Here is a 23,478-nt window from a genome sequence, read left to right as displayed (position 1 = left end):
TTGCTCGCAATAGATTTGGCATGTTCGAAAACCTATCTAACACTGTTTACCAGAAAATCAAATTTTTAATTTTTCCATTATTCAACTTTCGAGTTAAATTGTATCTTCCAGAAAAATTATAGTAGATCTAAACGTTATACATTTTCTGAAAGACCAACTCTTATAGTGATAAATCTGAGAATTTCATTCATTTCGACACAACCGTTCGGTCTTGAGGAAGTTTTAACTGAACCCAACTTTTTGGGAATTTTTTGATGGTCAACTTGCGAGTTATTCATCTTCCAGTAAAATCATCGTATTGACGAATTCTCAAGTAAAATTTTCCCTACAACACTTCGAAACTATGGAGTATTTCAAATGTTGTGAGATTTATCGTGGTTTAAATATCATAATAAAAATACTATTGCTATACATTTTTAGCGGTATTACCTGAAATTAATTGTTTTCAGGTTTATTAGTAACAGATTCATATCTTTTGATGTGCATCGTTTAGATCGTTATTCAAAAGCTTATCGATGTCATATCGCTAAAACTTCTGAAACTTCATGCCGTTTTTGCAATGAACGTATCTCGAAACATCAACCAAACTCGAAAATAAGCCGTTTTACTAAATTACGACCGAATTCCGTACAACTCGAATCTTCTAAAACTTCGAAATAGCCATGGAACGAATTCACAATCGCTAACGAAGAGGAAGAACTTCAAATTCGTACAAATTATCATGATCCACTCAAAGTGCTGGAACTATTCAGCTTTGAAGCATTCCTCAGGACTCAAATGATGTGAAAATTAATAGGTATTTCCCGAAGTAATAAATATTATGCCACGAAACGACTCGTCCGTTTCTGTAACTGAAAACACGGTTGCGAAATTCAATTGAACCGAATTAGGGGACGTTTTCCGACTGAAAGTAATTAGAAAATTGAGAATCTCTCTTCTTCGTTCAACGCGAACTTGAGGTATTCGACGTTATCAGTCCGTGATTTTCCCTCAATAACGTTAATTTTTCCGAGAAGAGAGCATCCTTTGATCACCGTCTACTCGATTTCAAAGCTCCATCGACTAAATGGAGAAAAATGAATGAACTTATCTGGTAACTCCTCCGCCTAAATTCTGTAACAGTTTGCGCCATTGTTATTTCACGAAGATCTTCGAATCTTCTCATTGTTTGTTGCGAACTTTGTAGATATGAGGGTGTATTGTATTGTTGTTTGGAGGCTGGCAGCATTCTTTCGAACTTGGAATAACTTCTATCTGATTTAATTAAAACTATTGTTGTATTACCAGTTAGCGTCGCAAACTGTTCGCTCCAGGGGTAAGTGAAATGCGAAATGAGAGATACATCTCAGCATTAACAACCCACTTGACAGTATAGATTATTATGAGTTGCATTACTAACAGAAGCTAGGCTGTCTTGGCAAACATGAACCAAACTTCAACTCTGTAAATATACATACAAAAAGTTCATTCAGAAACTTCAAAACCAGCTGTGAAAGGAAGTGATCATTTTCCTTCCTGCTGTTTCGAATTTTTCAACGAGAATCATACCCAAAAATGTAATTTTCCATATAGTAGTAAATTTTTCAATTGCCGAACGTAAAACAGACGAAATACCTTCAACCAGTTCGAAACAGCACACAATCCATAAAATATTCATCGCCACCCTGTCCGAAATACCTGAATCTCCTTCCAGGGCCATTTTCCCAGCTACATTTCTCACCCTCGCTAACCCCAGGCCCTCTAAAACCCACAACAATAAGCCGTGTTTCCTTGCACTTCAAGCGTTCACCTTGCCCGCGTTCTCAAAACTCTGCCTCTAGAAAATTCAGGATGAAAGATGGAGAAGTCACGTGATGTTATCCTTATATCCGCTTTTCTGTAGTCGTAAAAAAGAAACAGTGGGAGTTTCGTACATGGAATTCGAAGATGCGGGATTTTTCACTTTCTCCCACACCTTCACGTCGTTTTTCTCGCAGAATTTATCGAGGGACTGGTAAAAAATATTTTCATCCTTACGTTTTCGTTTATGAGAAGGACATTTCGAATTTTTTTGTAGTAAGGAAGACGATGCTGGGCGAATATTAGATACGAATATTTTAATAGTAGATTCTTGAGATCAAATCAAAAGAACTACTTTTTTCCCATACCATTTTTTTCGATTCATCCCTGATAGAAAGTTATAGCCATTTTAAGTTGTCATTATGAGCTGTGCCTCCCTTGGAAAAACATAATTTCCTTCAGAATAACTAGCTGAATCTATGACATTACACATCTGTGGATCTTTTAACAGAGTTGATTTCAGCCAATTTCACAGATACTTTTTAATTTTTGATGATGAGAATACTAGAAGACGTGGGTGATATCTTGTTTGTTTTTGGAAAAGATTCATCAAATAAATGAAAAACTATATTCCAAAATTCATTTCATTCGATACAACCGTTTGTGAGATATACAGGGTTGGCCATCCATAACTTTCCCTTCCGAATTTTGAGCTTTGGGATGGAATAACGAAAAAACGCTCAGACAGGTCAAATTTTGTCGAAAGGGGGACCAAAAAGGGTGTTCAAATGAGTTTGTTATCACTGTCCCTCTAGCCGCAACCCCAAACAGCTCTCATTTTTGAATAGGGAAAAGGGGTCGAGCAGCACTTTGTTGGAAAAGTAATTCAATTTCCTGCATGAGTGTACTTTTTTTCATCGCTTTATTATTATACAGAGTGACTCAGTATTCCATCAATAACTTTCACACGCCAAATTTGGATCTGTGAAATCAACTCTGTTAAAAGATCCACAGATGTGTAATGTCATAGATTCAGCTAGTTATTCTGAAGGAAATTTTGTTTTACCAAGGGTGGCACAGCTCATTATGACAACTTAAAATGGCTATATCTTTTTCTCAGGGCTGAATCGGAAGAAAAGGTATAAGAAAAAAGTGGTTCTTTTGACCTCAAGAATCTACTGTTAAAATAATTGTATTGTTCAAAGACTCACCCTGTTCACATTAAAAAATAGCTGATTTTTGTGGTTTCAGAGAGGTAAGACATAATATTCAGTTCATATAGGTTTGAATTGCATAAAAAAAAACCTTGTGTCCAGGGTGTTAAATATTTTATTTACAACAGCGTTTGGGGGACAAAAAGCCACAAACCCTTTCGCCCTCTTTGAAGCCCCAGGGTATTTTTCGATGATTTTTTTTCGGTTTGGTGTATTTTCATTCCACCCGCTTCGTCGGGGCCAAATCCGAGGGAAAAAACAACAGAACGAACCCCGAGACCCAACGGCAAATCGCCGCCCCTCTCCAGATACTCGGAATCCCGATAAAAACCGAAATATCGATCCGGAATTTCCGGGCCCCGCGATTCCGATTCAAAACACATTAAAATGTCGTTACTCCGCCTCCCCTCCCCCACGTCATGGACGGGAATATACGTGTGTGTTTTATCCCGGATAATGTTGAAAATATGGATGGAAACAGCTGACGAGATCGTGCCGCGCGGAAAGAAATCGGTCTTGCCGGTTTGTTTTCTTTGATGTTGGCGAGTTCCATTAGACATATAGTTCCGACGGATCCTCGTGCAAGTCTATGTGTTTCTATTTTTCCCTCGGCATCTACGATCTGATTCGAATTCGCTGAGGTTTGCTTCCATTTGTTAATTGAGGGGCGAAGAAAATTTTTTTGTTTCGCTCTTCTAGACTAAAAAATGTTAATTTCAATGTTTGTTGTCAAAAAATACTTAAAATTTTATCTGATAGGCCATAACAATTTCCCCTTCAACTCAAGTATTCAACTGAAGTGCTTAAATATCCACCGGAAAGAGCCTAACTTTGGAGTGAAAGTGAGAAGATCAAAATTTTTCATCCCCTGTGTATACAGTGCATTCGCCAATTTGTCACGCAGCTAACTACTACTTGACAAAGTCTTCTGAACAAGAGAACAAATTAATTCTTTCATTTTTCAGTCACTGGCTATATACGAGGATGTATTAATATCTAGTTAGCCTAGACCAGTTCCATGGATACAAAAACTATTGCGTTACCATAGCAACGAACAATAACTCATTAGAAGTTTCAGTGTGAAGTTAGAGGTTAAGAGATTTACGACGATATGCTTAATTCCCTTGGTGATCAATGTCCTTCGTATTCAACCGTGAAAAATTGGACTGCAAGCTTCAAAAGAGGTAAATTTTCCATTGAATATGATGACCAATTGGGAAGGCCAGTTTCTGTGTGTCATTCCCCGAAAATATCGATGCAGTTCATGACATGATTTTATCAGACCGTCGAATTGGGCTAAAATGGATATCTGTAGCACTGAATATTTCATACGAACGCGTTCATCATATAGTTCACGTCAATTTGGACTTGAGAGAAATTGCTACAAAATGGATGCCCAAATGCTTGAATGTTGACCAAAAGCAAGCATACAAGGGTAGAAGCATCCCGTTAGATCTGTGCTCGATTTGAAAACGATGTAGACTTCTTAATCCGAATTGTTACTATAGATGAGACTTGGGTTCATTCCTACGATTCAGAAACAAAGGAACAGTCGATAGAATGGCTACACTCTGGTTCTCCAAGACCTAAGAAGTTTCGTGTCCAAAAATCTGCTGGAAAAGTTCTTGCTTCAGTTTTTTTGGGATTGCCTTGGAGTAATCATGATTGATTTTTCAGATAAGGTTAGAAAAATAACCGGAGATTATTATTCGACATTACTGACCACTCTACGGGAAAAAATTAAAGAGAAAAGCCGCGGAAAGCTATCCAAAGGTATTTAGTTTCTGCAGGACAATGCCCCTGCACACAAATCTCATGTTGTCATGCAAAAAATTCGTAATTTAGGGTTTGAATTACTAGAACACCCCCCCTTATTCACCAGATTTGGCTTCATCCGACTATCATCTCTCTCCTCAACTGAAAAAAAGTTTAAAAGGTCATAAATTTTCTCCCAACGAGGAGGTAATAAAATATGTGGAGCTCTGGTTTGCAGAGCAAAAAGAAACATTTTTTTTGAAAGGTCTAGAGACGTTGCAGGTTCGCTGTAACGAATGTATGCAATTAAGAGGAGAATATGTTGAGTTTTAAAATATTTTGACATTGAAATTTTGTTTGGTTCTATAGTAGGATAAGAATTTTTCAATATATCCTCGTATTCCACCTATAAAATCTGAATTTCTTCATTCTATTCCTATTAGAAGAATGAAAAATTTAATAGAAATTAATATAAAATTTACCGTGTCTTTCTCAGACAGCTCGATAAACATCTATTCGATTTCCTCTCTCCGCCACTTTGAAATTTAAACGAATAATCCCAATGCAGTTTTCACTTCGCAATAAAAAATCTAACGTTAAAAAAGTAGACATATTTTTTCTCATCGAAGACTGGAATCAAATGAGGCAACCTAGTTGGTGACGCCTCTATTCGGAAGAGAAGCAATTCGAGATGTATGTATTACTTTTCGATTCGCTTCATTCTTTTATCTTTCGGTTCGATCAGAAATGGATCCGCATCTGTAGCTTCGTTTCAGGTGGAAATTCCGATCTGAAACGATTTCAGGAGATTTTTTTATACGAGTATCGATGTGATCCGATGAAATTACCTGGAAAGCAACTTGATTGTTTTCCTTCTCTTCAACGTGAATCGAGATATACGAGAGATCTCGCAGAGGATATGGATGAATTGAGAAATACGAAAGATTATAGTTTTGAGGGATATTTCTGAGAATCTTGATTTTGTTGTGTCATTTCGGCGTATATGTACGTAAAATCCTGACACTCTGTATATTCTTCCACACTATCAAATAGGCCCGACAATTTCATGAAAGAATATTCGAAGGAATAAAAAAAATCATTTTCCGGATCAGAACCGAAGAAAAATGATCATTTCCTCGTGAAAATATCAAGAATCGATTAATTTCTACTTCCCCAACGTCCGTTCTATTCATATGCCACATCTGTGCCAACAGATATGGAAAAAGAGAGAATTATTTCAACCAGAGGATAAACAGAATCTTCCTCCGTTAAAAGGAACCTCACAATAAATCTCGCAAGTCTTCAGAGAAAGCGTGGGTGTTTTCTACAGTAATCCTCACTTATTCGAGTCATTTGGCTTCGCCTATTCCGACTGAAGAAACTTTCCCGAATTTTCCTTCTTTCGATCCTCGAGATGAACAGAAATTGCTGGGAAAAACTTCCGAGAGTGCATTGAAGAGGAGTATACATTTTCCGGTTTAGGTTTGAGCGCTAACCATCGCTTCTCTCCAGAACCCCTAGAGGTTAGTTTTCAACATCGATATTCCCTGTGTCTTCAAGTTTGAACAGTCAATTGAAGAATTATTCATTTATTTCCTCGAAAAAGACGACTCAGATTATGTGAGTTGAAGCATGATACTTTTGAGCCATCGGAAGTCATGAAAGCATCAGAGGAAGAATAATTACTCTTCTTGTAGCCATCTAAGTTGCTCTGGCAAATCAGAACACTAAATTTTGACGATAGTTATGTACTTCACAATATACTTACGTAATCATTACACAGGCCAACAAAATGAAAAAAAAAATTTGGTGCCGGAAATCTAACATCTGATTTTAGATGTTTTTAATGTGCTGATTCCAAAAATGCCACTAGATTTTTTCTATCAGCTCTTGTTTCTGAGATACACGTTACAGGTTGAATGGTATATTTTTTTCTGATAAAGGACAACAAATAAAGAGATAAATATGTACTTAATCGTCAAAATACAAATTTCCCAGACTCTAATTAGCCAAATGGATACCTGGAATATGGCTCAATTCCTATTGGTCATTCTACTACCATGAAGGAAGAATATGAAACAATAGCATTAGTTTTGAGAAAAATTAAATACGAAGAACATCAGTGGTCAATTTGTGTTGATTTAAAAATGATTAACTTCCTCCTTGGACAGCAGATTGGTTATACAAAATATCCTTGTTTTTTGTGCCTTTGGGACAGCAGAGCTAAAAATGAGCACTGGGTTAACAAAAATTGGTCTTCAAGAGATGTCATGATTCAAGGAATACAAAACGTGATCAACGAACCTTTGGTTTCAAGAGAAAAAAATCTTACTTCCGCCCTTGCATATCAAGCTAGGCCTAATGAAGCAATTTGTGAAGGCTTTAAATCGAGATGGAAATTGTTTTGGGTATTTGTCACGTAAATTTCCTGGCATTAGCACGGAAAAACTAAAAGCTGGTATATTTGATGGTCCTCAAATAAGGCAACTTGTTAAAGATCCACAATTCACCACATCAATGAACGAGACTGAATCTAACGCTTGGAGTTCATTTGTTCAAGTAGTACAAAATTTTCTTGGCAATCATAAAGCAGAGAATTACGTAGAATTAGTAGAAACTATGCTTTCAAATTTTAATATTCTCGGCTGTAACATGAGTATAAAAGTTCACTACCTCCACAGCCTCCTAGATCGTTTTCCAGAAAACTTAGGTGATTGTAGTGAAGAACAGGGGGAAAGATTCCATCAGGATATTAAAACTATGGAAGATCGTTATCAAGGACGATGGGATAGCCACATGATGGCGGACTACTGCTGGAGCCTTCAGCGAGACTGCCCTAGTAAACTCCATTCTAGAAAATCGTATAAAAGAAAATTTTTATGTGATTAGTGACTAATGTAATTATGTAAATTAAGTTTTTGCAATAAATACTAAAATCCATGTGTCTTTGTTTTTTTTAACTGTCAATAGTAATATTATATATTATAACAGTTATAACGTAAATTATATACACAATTTTTTTTAAAAATCCCAAAAACTAGATCTGATAGACAAAATCTGAGGACTTTTTTACATTCTGCATCCAAAAATTACTCAGGAACAGTTAAAAAATCGCAGGCACCAAAATGTGTGTTGGCCTGTGTTATCATACATAGGTTCACAACAACTTCGAAACACATAGTTCTGAATCAAGAACTGACGATACGACCCTTTCTCCATCTGAACCTCTCTGGATCATCCGAACAGACCTCATTAGGATTATCGTGACTCGTACTACACGTTTCAACCCCCACACTAATCTTCGATCAATGCAGAGAGCTTAGATCGATTTTTTCCGTGGGACAACGCAGTTTAATCCCGCACCTCTAAAGACCCAAGCTCCGACACAGCGCTGAACCCGTTGTTTCAAATTCAACCGACCCGTTTATCCTGTGATAAATTCCGGAAATGAATCTACCCTTCGTGCCTCGTGACCCTAAAACTCCAGATTTGCGCCAGTGAATTTAATTGTGCTGATTCCTAGGAAGCGATCTCTGTATTTAATCGGTTAGGCCGAAAAATTTGGATAGTATTACGGGAATTAAAGGGGGTGATTCTGTATCCCGAAATATCAATTTTAACCCCTCTCAGATTAGAGAAATTCGAGCAGGAGAATGAATCGAAAATTTTAACAAGACAACGTAAGAAATTTTTGACACCCCAACTCCCAAACGAGTGTTTGGGAGTTTCTCCACAGAATATCAATATTCAGATGCTTAAAACCGTGTGGGTGCAGTATAATGTTCAAGGCAGGTGATCAGAGTTGGCAGAAAATCAATCTAGATGAGCATGTCATCCCAGTTTTCGGTTTTTACCAAAATTCACCAGCGAAATCATTATGGCGTAGTCGTGGCATTTTCCAAATTGAAGCAGAATTGTTTGTTAATCAACCTGTGCTCAATCTCACGGTGTAATGAGATAATAAAGGCTCTTATCGTACCGTAGAACTGTGGTATTACACAATCACATAATCGGATTTTACATCGGGGCAATATTGCTAACAAATGGTAATCACAGTTCAGCGATGGTAATTCAAATGCGTTCAACCTAATGAATAATCTATGAAATGATAGCTTCATTTGGTTCAGTTCGTTACGAGGATATATTGAAAAATTCGAAGCCTACTATAGAACCAAACAAAATTTCAATGTCAAAATATTTTATTACTCAACATATTCCCCTCTTAATTGGATGCATTTATTACAGCGAACCTGCAACGTGTCTAGACCTTTCAAAAAAAATGTTCCTTCTTGCTCTGCAAACCAGACCCCCACAGCTTTTATTACCTCCTCGTTGGAAGAAAATTTACGACCTTTTGAACTTTTTTTCAGTTGAGGAAAGAGAGTATAGTCGGATGTAGCATAATCTGGTGAATAAGGAGGGTGTTATAGTATTTCAAACCCTAAATCACGAATTTTTTGCATGGCAACATGAGATTTGTGTGGAGGGGCGTTGTCCTGCAAGAACAAAATACCTTTGGATAGTTTTCCGCATCTTTTCTCTTCAATTTTTTCCCATAGAGTATTCAGTAATGTCGAATAGTAATCTCCGGTTATTGTTCTACCCTCATCCAAAAAATCAATCATGATTAGTTCATGGCAATCCCAAAGAACTGAAGCAAGAACTTTTCCAGCAGATTTTTGGACACGAAACTTCTTAGGTCTTGGAGAACCAGAGTGTCGCCATTCCATCGATTGTTTCTTTGTTCCTGGATCGTAGAAATGTACCCAAGTCTCATCCATAGTAACAATTCGGTTTAAAAGTCTACATCGTTTCCAAACCGAGCAGAGATCGAACGCGATGCTTCTACCCTTGCACGCTTTTGGTCAACATTCAAACATTTGGGTATCCATTTTGCAGCAATTTTTCTCATGTCCAAATTGACGTGAACCATATGATGAACGCGTTATATTGTACTTCGTACATCGTCTTTGTACCCAAAAAATAATCATAATATTATCATAACTCAATCAATATTGAATTGAGATTGGTAAATATAATGATCTGATTTGGGGGATGCCTGTGACCTGCAAATGGACGAGAAGTCAACGAAATTCAAATGTGTTCTGCGTATTCATCCGAAGTTTTGAATTGACGAAAATCGATGCAGTTTTATAGGGTGAAAATCTCGTCGTAGGTCTATTCAATTTTGATTCCTATTGGGTGAAGTTTCTGGATTTGTATAAATAGCATTTCGTTGGGGAAATTTCCGCATTGTGGGCGAAAATCGAATAACTTTTTGCGTCGAAAAGCTTTTCGTTTGGAGTTTAGTATATTTACCAGAGTGGGACGGAATCTATTATGTTGTAAAAACCGCCATTTCAGTCGAAGAAAAATAGTCATACGATTTTTTGTACTCAGTATACGAATTTTCCATTCATATTTTGCGTATCCTCTGAATGAACTCGTGATGAATGGTTATGAGAAAGTTTAAAAACGAAAAAAAGCAGAGAATATGACCACAGAACCACACAGCGAATCAGTGGCTTACAGAAGACGTAAAATTAATCGCTGAGAATGTGGTCATGCTCTTGGATCATTGTCGTATTGTGGAATGTTCATTTCTGAGAATTTACTGATTTCAGTCTCCTAAATCTTCAATTTCCCAAGCATCACTAGTTTTTCCCGCTTCAGTATCACTCAGGATAGATTTAAGCAGCCTTAATGTCAAACGATCAGAAATGACTGACTGCGTTCAGCGAGGAAAAAAATTCTCTCGTTGGCCATTTAAATTCCACCAAACCATCGCAGAGAACTTGTGCCATAATGCCGTCAATCAAAACGTCATTCAGATCCTACATTAACAGCGTCCGCATACGTTCGTCACCATACATCTGACAGGTCATTTCCAGAGGAAAACAATCTAGTTCCGTCATCCCTTCTGGAAAAAATGGGCGTCCTAACCTCCCTTTCAACTATGATGGAACGGACGATATATCACGGTAATCTGCATTGAGAGAGCGTTTGCTCTGAGAGGGAAATGATTTATCCGGACATATTTAATGTTGATATGTCCGTTCTTGCGGAGTTATTGAGAATGCTCGGAAACTCCGCAAACCTTGGCGTTCAATTACAGGGTGCAAAGATTTTTGGATTGAATTTCAGTTAGTTTAACTCCTATATGACACAATAAAACAATTCATTTCGATTCAACTATACTCCATTCACATTTATTTTAGCAGTCGGTTGGCCATGAAATAATTTTCTCAAGTTTTTGTAACTACAACGGGGTAAGGTTGGCACTCATGAAATGTCGTTAATGTCATAACGCCGTTGCCACAACTAATATCAATTTTTATTACGAAAATGCCGAAAGTGATTGAAAAAAGAGACAGGGTTTCAGGAAGTGCTATTTAGAATACAGGTCCGCTCATTCAAATAGTTATACCCTGATATTCTAAAATACACAATACGTCAGACAGTAGCGAACATATTCAATGTAAGAGAATTCATATAATGTCATCTTACTGAACGACTTATATTTTAGCTTAATGTTTCCACAATCAGAAAGATTGTGAATGAAGAGGATGACAAAGAATTTCCTTCTATTGGGAGACCCAAAAAAAGTGGTGATATTGGAGAATTTTATGTTTGAGTGAATTAATGCGAAAATTTCACTACAGGATTTTCGATAAATGTCATCGTAGAATAAAGTTCTCGAAAATTGATTTTTCTATTCTTCATTTGACTTGTCCTTTACATTGTAAATGTCTTAAGGTACCAATAAATACCTAATTATTATTATTATATCAATGTATTAAAATGAACAGCCACAAATACGCGGCAGTTGTCCTATTAATTGTTTATTCATGTGAAATTTTCGTTCAAAGGTGAAGTTCATCTTGCCTTGAAACTTCCTTCAATTCCTTTTACTTACATTGATGCAAGAGGATTTGTGTTGAAGAATTTAACATTCTTGTAATTAACTGTTAATTCCTTCGAGAGATACCCATTCCCAACCACTGCATCATATGCATTTCATCTTCGGGTTGATATTTTTTAAATCTACAACTGATGTAACGTATTCAAACTTGAGCCAAAGAAGATAACGAACATTAACTCTCCTCAAGCTTGTGCATATTATGATATTATACTGACTTCTTGTATTTTCCATGCAAATAACTGGATTTGGTATGCCTTCAATCAGTCTGTATGAGCTTCAATTATGTTCGTCACATATTTTCCGAAGAGATTCGACATTGTGATAAAATACGTAATAACAGAAACTTTTACGTAGAACGGGCAACATAGCGTTGATTTAAAACCCAAAAATGTTTTGACAAGCGTCATAACCCCACATTTTCGACTTATACAGAGTGAAATGTGTCAAATTTCCATGGCCAACCGAGAGTTTAAATAAAAGTGAATGGAATATATTGAAATAAATCATGAAAAAATTTTCGGTGTGCATATCCTTCACCGCCCACATTTCGGTCACGAATACGAAGTTGGAAATGGATTAACCTGAGCCGAACCGACAAATCATTGAAGCCGTCTCGGGCCACCCCGCAAGAAAATTCCAATCAATTTTCATGCTGCCTACCATGCCCGAATGCCTAGTCCGTTTTTCATGGTTTCCCTCACGAACGCCGTACTGGGATAATGCCAGGATTTTGATTTATTGCAAGCCCAAATTGTAGTATTTTAGGAAACCGAACATGAAACGGTTTGATGAGGTGTGTTTTATTGTATAGGCCGTTTCGGGAAAATGTATTAAATGTATACGCTGCGGCGATAAATTATCCGGGAAAAGTGAAGTTTTCCACGTCGATAAATTCGATATATTTATGTACTTCATGTCGGGTTTACTTATCAACGTTTCGATTTCAAAATGTTAAATTTCACCACATGGAATTGTGGGTACACTCCACATAATGTGTGCACGTATACCAATTTATGCAGTGTGGTCCAAGGAAAAGTAAATACCTCGATTTTCCGGCTTTAAAATGCGATTTTCCACATTTTCATTTTTAGTCGGAAAATCGAGGTGTTAAGTTTTCGTATTGTTTTTTTCTTGAGCTCTATTAGATCATCATCCTTTCAAATTTCGTTGGTGAGTCATTCTACAGCCGAAGAATGTTTTCTACTTCCCGAAACGAACTCAGTGGTCATCTGCCTGACATGCTATATCCCATACTTACTTTAGGCTTTCTATGGTTCAGATTTTAAGCATATTCTGAGACAAATTTCAGCCCACTATTGCCACAATACCTTTCTCAAATACTCCATCCGAACCTCTATGATCTATAAATCATATTTTCCACAAAGAGACAGAAAGAGCAGAAAAATCAAAATAAAACGAGTTTCCATCAATGAACACGTCACGACTAGAGCCATCTCAAGAGAAGAAAAGTCAAAGTTTTTCCCAATTGTTCGAGGTACGTTTTCTACAAAGGAAATCGCGGAGTATTGATTCGTCATCCCACACTCGGATGAAAGGAAGAGGGAAAATGTTGGAGAAGGGCCGTAATTCTCTGCAATCAGAGGAAAATTCGCAAAAACCATTAGATTTTTCAGGGAAAGGTCCGCTATAAATTGTGCGGCGAGCTTGGATGCCTTCAACCTGAATCTATGGGGTATTCGTATCAATTCAGAAGAACTTATGTATTTGTCCAATTCTTGATTTAGTTAGGTCATATGAGCCTGTTCGTTCATTTGGTGGGCTTTTCCAGAGAATCATTTCGTTGAAATATGATGCTCCCTTCTTTTCAGGATATTTCCAATTTTGAAAGGCCAATCCAATTCCTTCAAAATTGCAAAGAATGCCATTAGGCCACACTTGAAAGCAAAGAATATATTTGTACTGAGCATTATAAAAACTTGAAAATTATTCTTATAACACTTTAGTGTTCAAGGATGAAATCACTTGAATCACCATCGCCATCGTCTACATACAAAACTGCAGAGTGATTCTAGAATTGACCATAAACCATTCCAAATTAATCTCCCAGTCTTTTTCCAAGGTTCCTCAAGTGTTAGAGGATGATTAGGGTAAACTTTCCGCATTAAAAAGTCCACACTGTGGGACTCATGAAAAACAAAGTGGATTACCGGATGATTCTCGATTTTTGTGAGAAGTTTCATCGAGTCACTACTAGTAGCTTGCGAGAAATAGCCTGGATCAATGGTGGAATTTATTTAATCTAAGATCTTGGTCAACTTTTAACACGTTGTGGAAGTATGCGTTGAATCTACACAGGAAATGTTTGGGAATCTTCGAGCTTATCTGCTTTACCCTTGCACGCTTTTGGTCAACATTCAAACAGTTGGGGATCCATTTTGCAGCAGTTTTTCTCATGTCCAAATTGACGTGAACTATATGATGAACGCGTTCGTATGAAATATTCAGTGCTTCAGATATCCGTTTTAGCCCAATTCGACGGTCTGATAAAATCATGTTATGAACTGCAACGATATTTTCGGGGACTGACACAGAAACTGGCCTTCCCAATTGGGCATCATATTCAATGGAAAATTTCCCTCTTTTGAAGCTTAAAGTCCAATTTTTCACGGTCGCAAACGAAGGACATTGATCACCAAGGGTATTAAGCATATCTTCGTGAATCTGCTTATCTCTTAACCCTTTTAAATACAGGTACCTGATGATGGCTCGATACTCCAATTTTTCGATTTTCACAATTTCGATGGACATCTTCTTTCTTTTAATTGATTGCGTAACTCTGGTTTACTTTTTCGACCTCAAACTTCACACTGACACTTCTAATGAGTTATTGTTCGTTGCTATGTTAACGCAATATTTTTTTCACGCATGGAACTGGTCTAGGCTAACTAGATATCAATACATCCTCGTATATATCCTAGAATATAAACCTACAAATTCAACTTTCATATCTTCCTCGAGCAATTTGGGGTAGGCATCTCCGACGATGAATCTAGGACGTTCCAGTAAAATCCCGCTCCAAAGGACCTCTCCGATTAATAGAGATGATCACAAATATCCACCCCGTCCCGCAAACTCGAATAATCCCCCACTAACCCAGCAACAAGGAACTGGCATTCTCCGAAGAAGAATGGATCCTTATTTGCCGGTCGTAATCAGTAATAGGGACGTTCCGCCATCGATCTGAACTTTTCTTTAGGGAGGGATTACACAAATGCCTCCCGTGGCATTTGGAGAGGAAGGATAAATATTTGAGGAAGAAGAATGCCCCTTCTCGGAGACCCTAATTATCAGGGTGACTGGAATAGCTGCCATGCAAATAAATTTGGAAATGAATAAGCCGTATTGTTCCACTGTCCAGACAGAGACGGGAAGTATTTGAGAAACTTATTATGACTTTGTCAGATGTACCAGATCGATTATTCTCATAACTTTATGGAGGAATGTTCCAAATCTCAAAAAATCTTCCAATTACCAATCACTCCCAAGTTCACCTAAAACATGAAGGCTCTTTATAGAAAGAATATGGTTGGAATCATGGTTCAGATGGAGCAATATCCATATTATATCTACTCTAAAAGCTGGAACCCTCTTCTTGTAAAAAATCCCCTGCTATCAGTAAAACAATCAGCCCGGTCCATAAATCATTGTAGCATCACTTGTTTAATACGCACAGACTCCTCTCCAAGAAGAAGATTGATTCCTTAACGCGTCCTGATTAAAGACCCACTTTGAAGTATCAAGATGAAGGCTAATTGTACAAAGTTCAAGCTAATATTGTAGCAGATATTAATTTGGTTAACGCGATGAGGGAGTCTTTCATATTCGATATTAAGGGGGAAAATTAAGTGCTTCTCGATCGTTGTATGATTGAAGATGTTCCAAAGCTGTTTCTTCTCTGAGAGCGTAACAGTAAAAGTAAATGATTACCTAATTAATTATACCTATAGCAGTCATGATTGGATTGGGGAGATCCTTGGTGAGGAGGCACATTATTGAATTACGCGCACATACGTTCATTTCATTAATGAAAATACGAAACCTAAAGATGAACACGAGACGGAAACTTTGTATCTATAGAATAGATATCCTAGTTTGCATTGTAAGCTTCAAAATCATTCACGAAAAAATCTCAATAAAGTATGAGATGAATTGAATTGGCGTCTGTTTCATTTCCATATTTACCATGATTATACTTTCTGAATACACCGGTTGGTTTGATGTTACTTCTGAATTTTAGCGAGCAAAAATGTTAAACGCCCGTTTACCAGTTGAAACGCGTATAAAGTGTTGTCCGTTGATCTTTTTGGAATGAATTCCGGCTGCATGTCTTACGTTACATGTAAAACATGAGCTCCATTTCGTTTTCAGTGTAAAATGTACAATAGGGTGTACGACAGTCGTGAGCGTTCATGTGAATTAAAAAATTCCTGGTGAATATGTGAACGTGGAGATTTTATGCATGAGGAAATTTGTAATGAAACGCGTGCTGTATACAATATTGTGTGAAAAATTCCACTCATTTGCTTGGGAATATGAGTAGCTAGGGGTTTGAGTGCAAGTGGTTTGTTATCAGAGATCGAGGAAATAAATTTCCACAAGGTGATTGTCTGAATTGATTCTCATGAATTCATTGTGACACATAAGGAGATACTTCTTAGATCTCGCAGTGGTTAAGTTCCCAAGGGACCTTTTGGAGTCAAAGTATCGCAGGTTTCCTCCAGAGCAATTTTCTTTCGATTTTTGCTTCTCCTAAAACTATTTCTTGTAGGTACATTTTCGTATGCCACATGAAGGTTATGAGCCAATAGAAGGAGTTCCTTTACTGGTAATTGCATTATCCTCATCATTTCCTTTGTAACCAGGAACCCAGGCTAAACAGATCTTGGCTATTTCGTTGAGTATCCTCCATATAATCTTAGAATTGATAAAGACAGCTGCCTTCTTTGGTCGTAGCCTGATTGTCAGAATGTATCGTTATGTTCTATGTTCATTTCCACACAAAAAATTCTCGAAATTTATCTACGTCTATTGGTATGCTCAAAGACCTCCCTGTTTATCTACATTCTACATTAATTCAATGATTCCTGATATAAATAGATGATCAAAGTGAATCAAACATTTCAATTCACTCATTAGCTTTGTTGGGTTCGTCCAATTACAATATGAAACCGCCATCTATTCAGAAACCTGCTGAAATCGAGATCAGCGACATAACTAACTACTTATCAGTTACGATCTATCAATGGAGCAATTTTCATTGCGTGTGATCGGAAACTTTACCGGTATGAAAGCATTTTCGGTGAGCTACCGATTGTGCGAATCATATGACCGAATTGTTGCCCGTCAAAAAGCTATTTGCGTTCACCGGGTGATTTATGACATCGGGATCCCATTTAAATAGATTCATTTCGTGACAAATAGATGAAACTCCTGCGGTAATAATACCCCCAACGGTGATGTTGTCATTCGAATGCGATAGAGCAGTCAATTACAGCGAGCATTTGTTCAGCAACATGAATTCAGAAGAACTTCTTAGTCTTCTTATAAAAAACAGGATATTTCATGTTTTGTTCGTCATTATTTTCACTTATATTTCTTTTCGATGCTTATACATTCTTCAACTCGAAATGTCATTTTTATTCTGTAGTCTACCACGTAAAAGGAATTTTCATTGAACGAAAAGGAATTATACGATCATACCAGCTGTGGTTCAGGAATTCCCGAGTCAATATCTACAAATGCACATTCAGCGGGTTGAAATAACAACTTCCTTTCGACCCTGTGCATATATATTGCGAACTCTCAGTGACAGACATCGCCATATTAAAAATTCCTAAACCATATCTCCATATCTTCTTATTTCCTCCGCTCGGTAGCGCATCTGAGCTGACGACAGTCTGCTTTCAATTAAGGATATTTATTTCAGCGTGCTGTCGCAGGATCTTGATAATAAGCGTCAAGGGTGAATCATTTGACTGTTGTTCTGAAATATTTAAGGCGTAAAATTGCCGCCTTCAGGGTGCTGCATATGAGGCCATGACCTCTCGCATTACTGGTGCCTAGACGATCTAAAATTCAAAAGAAAATGTAGATTTCTGGAGTTTTGGTTGACTGTATAGCCAGTATTTAATTTTAAATTGTGGACCCTTTTTTTTTCCTCATATCTATCTCTGAATCTCAGAGAAAAATGGTCCAATTATTAGCTAAAAAAATTTTACGATATCGAAGAACACTTTCGGTTAAATCATTGATGTATTGAGAAGCTCTTTGAATCCCAAGATAACGAATGTTAATTTTCCGCTACAGATTATTATCAATTATAGGGTACCTACTAGAAAACTTCTATTTAGTCCATTAGAAGTTATGTTAAGTGCTCCATTAGAGCGGCAGCTTCAGAAGAGAATCTTCAGTGAGCTTCAAATGAAGTTTTTTCCATATATTTATTGAACCAACATCATCCCTGTTGATTTCATTGAGGGTGCTAAAGTTGAAAATATCGAAGTTAATAATTCTATACCTAATTTATTGTGGAGTATGAAAAAAGATGAATAAATCTTTGGAATTTTGAACTTTCCTCACTCGAAACCATCTCACCTGAATATCTCGCAATTCCTTGAACCAACAAAATCTAAAAAGCTGACACACGTACAGTGAAATAAGTGACATATTTCGGTACACAAAAGAAATGCTAGGATGTTTGGAAATCTTCAATAAAATCCATATATCTACCAACAGGAATTGGCGAATCCAAAAATCTAGACGCCCTCTGCCGACTGAATTACGAAACTACTTTGTCAGTACTGCAAAGTCAAAACAAGTTTTGTTCCTTATGTTTTTTCTTATCTCACGTTGTCCAACAAAGTATAATATTATAATTATTATTTGCAGAAGTTATATTGGGATTATTGTCTGGGTTTCTGAATAGAAATATTGATTCCGAAAAAATATTGGAAAAGGTATTTATACCAGGGCTTTCAACTGGCAAGAGTTAGGTTAAACGATTTTTCTTTGCGAGAGTTTTCTGCTAAATTCAATTGACGATTTAGAAATACAATTTCATAATTTTCATACTTCCAAATGAATGCATTTATTGCATTTTCTCATCTGTAGAACTTGTTCCATGAGCTGAATCATATTTATGTCTCTTGAGATTTCAGTATGAGGACTACCTATACCACAACATGGAATTGAAATATTTCAAATAGAAACTTCACAAACTCAGTATATGCTACCTCAACATTATTAGCTAGGTTTAATTCAAGAAAGAATCTGTGAAATAATAGGATTTTGTGCCTAAGTACAGAGGATCACCAATATCATCGCTCGATTTTATTCCACAATTCATCCCTTTCAAATGAAGTACATATTTCCAAAGAATGTTGATCTTTCTTTTCTTTACGAAACTGAATTAATCAATTCACTTCCGATAAATATCTTGATTTACTAGAAAAATTCTGTTAGGCCGTAGAAATCTCGAAAAGAGTACTGACAAACGTCAAAGTTTGTTTTCATTTCGCAGCGCCCTCAACGGTAATTGGATTCGCGAATAGCGATCTACAACTACTAATAACCTTATTTCTATTGCAGCTCTGTGGTCCTAATGAGTTTTGAGTTGATTGATTGCTGCCAACCTTGAGACTGCATCATAATCGATTTGTATCAAGGGTAAGTTCGTATAATAATACATAAGTTTTACACGAAACACAATTTAACAGACCAATACACATGTTATAAAGATAACATCTTCATGTTGATTGAGATAATGAATTCCCAGTTTGAATGACTTACTAGACTGTGTGCAAAATGGCGAATGCGTTGTAGAATATTATCGATTACGGTATCTTACGATGATGGTACAGTCCTCCAATAACTGTAGATCGAATATTAGAGCTCAATTCTGTATGAATCTGAGGACACAATTTCCAGATTATGGCACCAATCGTTGGTTTCTGTGATTCTTCATGAGTGTCGTGGGTGACACAAATTGGCGAATGCTCTCATCTCTCTGAGTCGTCTCCTAAATTATAGTCCCGACCTCACGCGGCTTGAACTCCATCAAGTCCCGAATACAGATAAACCCCAATTGCATTCCAGTTCGAAAGGGGCTTATATAGCAAGTCATTCAGTAAGCCGTCGGTTGTACCCTCTGATTGATAGGTTTATGTATTCCATTCTCTCGGACTGTGAAATCTCCGCAGTTGCCGAAATAAGATTATGCACTGCAGTACCTCGAGCCGCAACAAAGGTTACAACTTGATTGAACCGACTGACTGTGTCTACCCCGAGCATTCCCAGTTGAATTGTGATTTGAAACTGATGGACTATTAGACCTGAGGGGTCATTTTGACTGCCATAATTCGACGGAAATTATATCAGTGAGACTATCGTTATATTTACGAATAGAGAAGATGAATACACGAGGATGTATTGATATCTGGTTAGCCTAGACCAGTTCCATGCATAAAAAATATTGCGTTACCATAGCAACGAACAACAACTCATTAGAAGTGTCAGTGTGCAGTTTCAGGTTAAAAAAGTAAACCAAAGTTACGCAATAAATTAAAAGAAAGAAGATGTCCACCGAAATTGTGAAAATCGAAAAATTGGACTATCAAGCCATCATCAAGTACCTGTATTTAAAAGGGTTAAGAATTAAGCAGATTTACGAAGATATGCTTAATACCCTTGGTTATAAATGTCCTTATGCGACCATGAAAAATTGGACTGCAAGCTTCAAAGGAGGTAAATTTTCCATTGAAGATGATGACCGATCGGGAAGGCCAGTTTCTGTGTCAGTCCCCGAAAATATCGATGCAGTTCATGACATGATTTTATCAGACCGTCGAATTGCTCTAAAACGGATATCTGAAGCACTGAATATTTCATACGAACGCGTTTATCATATAGTTCACATCAATTTTGACATGAGAAAAATTGCTGCAAAATGGATCCCCAAATGTTTGAATGTTAACCAAAAGCGTGCAAGGGTAGAAGCATCGCGTTCGATCTGTGCTCGATTTAAAAACGATGTAGACTGCTTGAACCGAATTGTTACTATGGATGAGACTTGGGTACATTTCTACGATCCAGAGACAAAGCAACAATCGATGGAATGGCGACACTCTGGTTCTTCAGGACCTAAGAAATTTCGTGTCCAAAAATCTGCTGAAAAAGTTTTTGCTTCAGTTTTTTGATTACCATGGAGTAATCATGAAAATATGAACCATAAATGAAAGTCTTTCTTTGTCAGGAGGTATTTTTGACTTAAAACAAGGATATCCAACGAAAATTTCAACAAATCAGACATGATCTTAACAAATATCAATATTAGGACTGAATAACCTGGATTGAAGACCCTAGATTCATGCAGTTTCGTTCAAATTCGTTACAAAATTCTCTTTTCTCAATGATTCCCAAATTCTGAACGTTTTCGGACCGAAATCTACCATTTCGAAGGACTGACAGTCCGAAACCTCCTGCCAAACTAACACTGCGACAGATTTCAAACGGAATGAACGATTCTCACCAGTATTAAAAAAATCAGAGGCGACCGCAGATGTTGGAGATGAAAAGGCAAAGAGCGAAGTACCCTCTGATCAATATTCCAACAGATCACCTCAGTCCGAAACCCAATTTACATGTCATTTCGCCTACAAACACGAAAGTTCAACCCCCAAAACCCCGATCCTCTCGAATAACTGTAAGTTAAATGGAATATATATATTTTACACAATTTAAAAGCGAACCCGGCTCGAAAGCTTAGGCATTGCGATTATTTAATGAATATTCATATACCGTGATTGAAACGGAAATTAATTTTTCTTCCACTGTTCCGTGAATTAGTTCGTTCCGCTGATAAATATTCAGGTGGAAGTTTGGGCGGCACTTTTTGTTTTCAGATCGTGGGCGTTACTACGTTAACCGGAGATTTTTCTCTCATGGATTCACACTCGAGCACGCCCTCGTTTTGTAATATTTCAGTCTGGCTCGACATTCAGAAACGATAAATCCAAAGAATTATCTTCTGTTACAGCGAGCTAGTCGTAATCCAATTTTGGATCCCCAGAGTGATCGAATATAATATCAGGCATCAGCCAAAAATCTCCTTTCTGCATTTTTCAAAAATTACGAATTTCATTTGAGAATTCGTCAAGAAACGGCGCTACGGTTGCGCCGGGATGAATTAAATCTTGAGATTTATAACAAGAAGTTTCTCTTTCAGAATATGTATAACATTCGGATCTACAATGATTTTCCTGGAAGATACGCGACTTGAAAATTCCCAAAAAGTTGGTTTCAGTAAAAACTCCCTCAAGATCGAACGGTTATGCCGAGATGAATGAAATTCTCTGATTTTTTACTAGAAGAGTTGCTCTTTCAGAATATGTATCACGTTTACATCTACTTACATCTACGATAATCTTCCTGGAAGATAAATTACTCACAAGTTGACCTTCGAAAAATTCCCAAAAAATTGGGTTCAGTTAAAACTTCCTCAAGACCGAACGGTTGTGCCGAAATGGATGAACTTCTCAGATTTATCACTAGAAGAGTTATTCTTTCAGAATCTGTATCACATTTACATCTACGATAATTTTCCTGGAAGATACATTACTCGCAAGTTGACCTTCAAAAAATTCCCAAAAAATAGGGTTCAGTTAAAACTTCCTCAAGACCGAACGGTTGTGTCGAAACGGATGAAGTTCTCATATTTATTTCTAGAAGAGTTGTTCTTTCAGAATCTGTATAACGTTTTCATCTACGGTAATTTTCCTGAAAGATGAATTATTCGCAAGTTGACCTTGGGTTCAGTTAAAACTTCCTCAAGATCGAACAGTTATGCCGAGATGGATGAAGATGGATTTTTTGGGTCAAAAACGAGCAAGGGGTTAGACCCCACTAAAATGATTTGCTACGCTGTCTGAAAATCAGGATGTTCTATTACTGTCTCGGGATATGGTGAATTTGTAGAATTTGGAAGAAACTATCTCAAATCCTTTCCTGAAACACCCTGTAGATCGATAATTTGTGATATTTCACCCGAAAATATTAAAGTTTTGGTGTCAATCTACAGTATGGTAATACAATTTCCTCCCCCAGTGTGTCATTTCTAGTCACTTGGATGAAAATACGGTTTTTTCATTGTGAAATAAAGACAATCAAAATCAATCCATCAAAATACTAGACGGCTGAACAAAAGCATATGCTAGGGCCATTATCCGACACATTGGTGACCAAATTTAGGGTCTGCATTGTTGCACGCCCCTAAATTAGTTGTTTGACGTAGAGCGTCGCTTTTTATTCGGCATTACCATTAATATTTCGTGAACTGTCAGAGGCATCAGGTCAGTGGCAAAGGAAACAGCTAACCTAAACAGATTCTGCGATGGATATTGTTATTGGTAATTGCAACAGCTTGCCTAACACTGATGTACTTCAGGCTGACTAATTATAGTTTAGCTCCACAAGCTTCTGCATCTCTTTGCTATGATCCATAGTGATACAAACTGACCCCACGATTTCAGAATTCGAAAATGACATAAGTACAGATTTTTCCTTTCGCATTTCGCTGATCGGGATAAAAAATCTAGCGTAGATATTGAATCAGGAGAATATGGGGCATACTCCATTACCTTCGTTTGAGTCCCGATTCAGGAGTAATTGAATTGGATCTAGTTGCTTACTAGATGGCGCTCGAGTACTTAATAATACTCAGAAGCTTCTTCTAGTTTTAGTTAGAGTCCGTCAAGTTCATCACCTCAAATATAAATGGGTATAACTAAGTTA

The 23,478-nt window shown here is 37.1% G+C and overlaps 1 protein-coding gene across 3 annotated transcripts in view; it reads left to right on the top strand.

The window, feature by feature from the left end:
* LOC123313475 (octopamine receptor beta-2R) overlaps nucleotides 1-23,478 on the top strand; it is a 111,934-nt gene that overhangs the window by 64,169 nt on the left and 24,287 nt on the right. For all 3 annotated transcript variants that reach the window (XM_044898372.1, XM_044898373.1, XM_044898371.1), the window contains one exon: nucleotides 19,279-19,356. The gene's annotated coding sequence lies outside the window, so the exon portion shown is untranslated. The remainder of the gene's footprint in view (nucleotides 1-19,278; nucleotides 19,357-23,478) is intronic.

The sequence above is a fragment of the Coccinella septempunctata genome, chromosome 5 (assembly GCF_907165205.1).
Source record: "Coccinella septempunctata chromosome 5, icCocSept1.1, whole genome shotgun sequence".
NCBI classification, from domain to species: Eukaryota; Metazoa; Arthropoda; class Insecta; order Coleoptera; family Coccinellidae; genus Coccinella; species Coccinella septempunctata.
The sequence above is the reverse complement of the archived record's forward strand: the minus strand, read 5'-3'. Positions and strand labels throughout refer to the sequence as shown.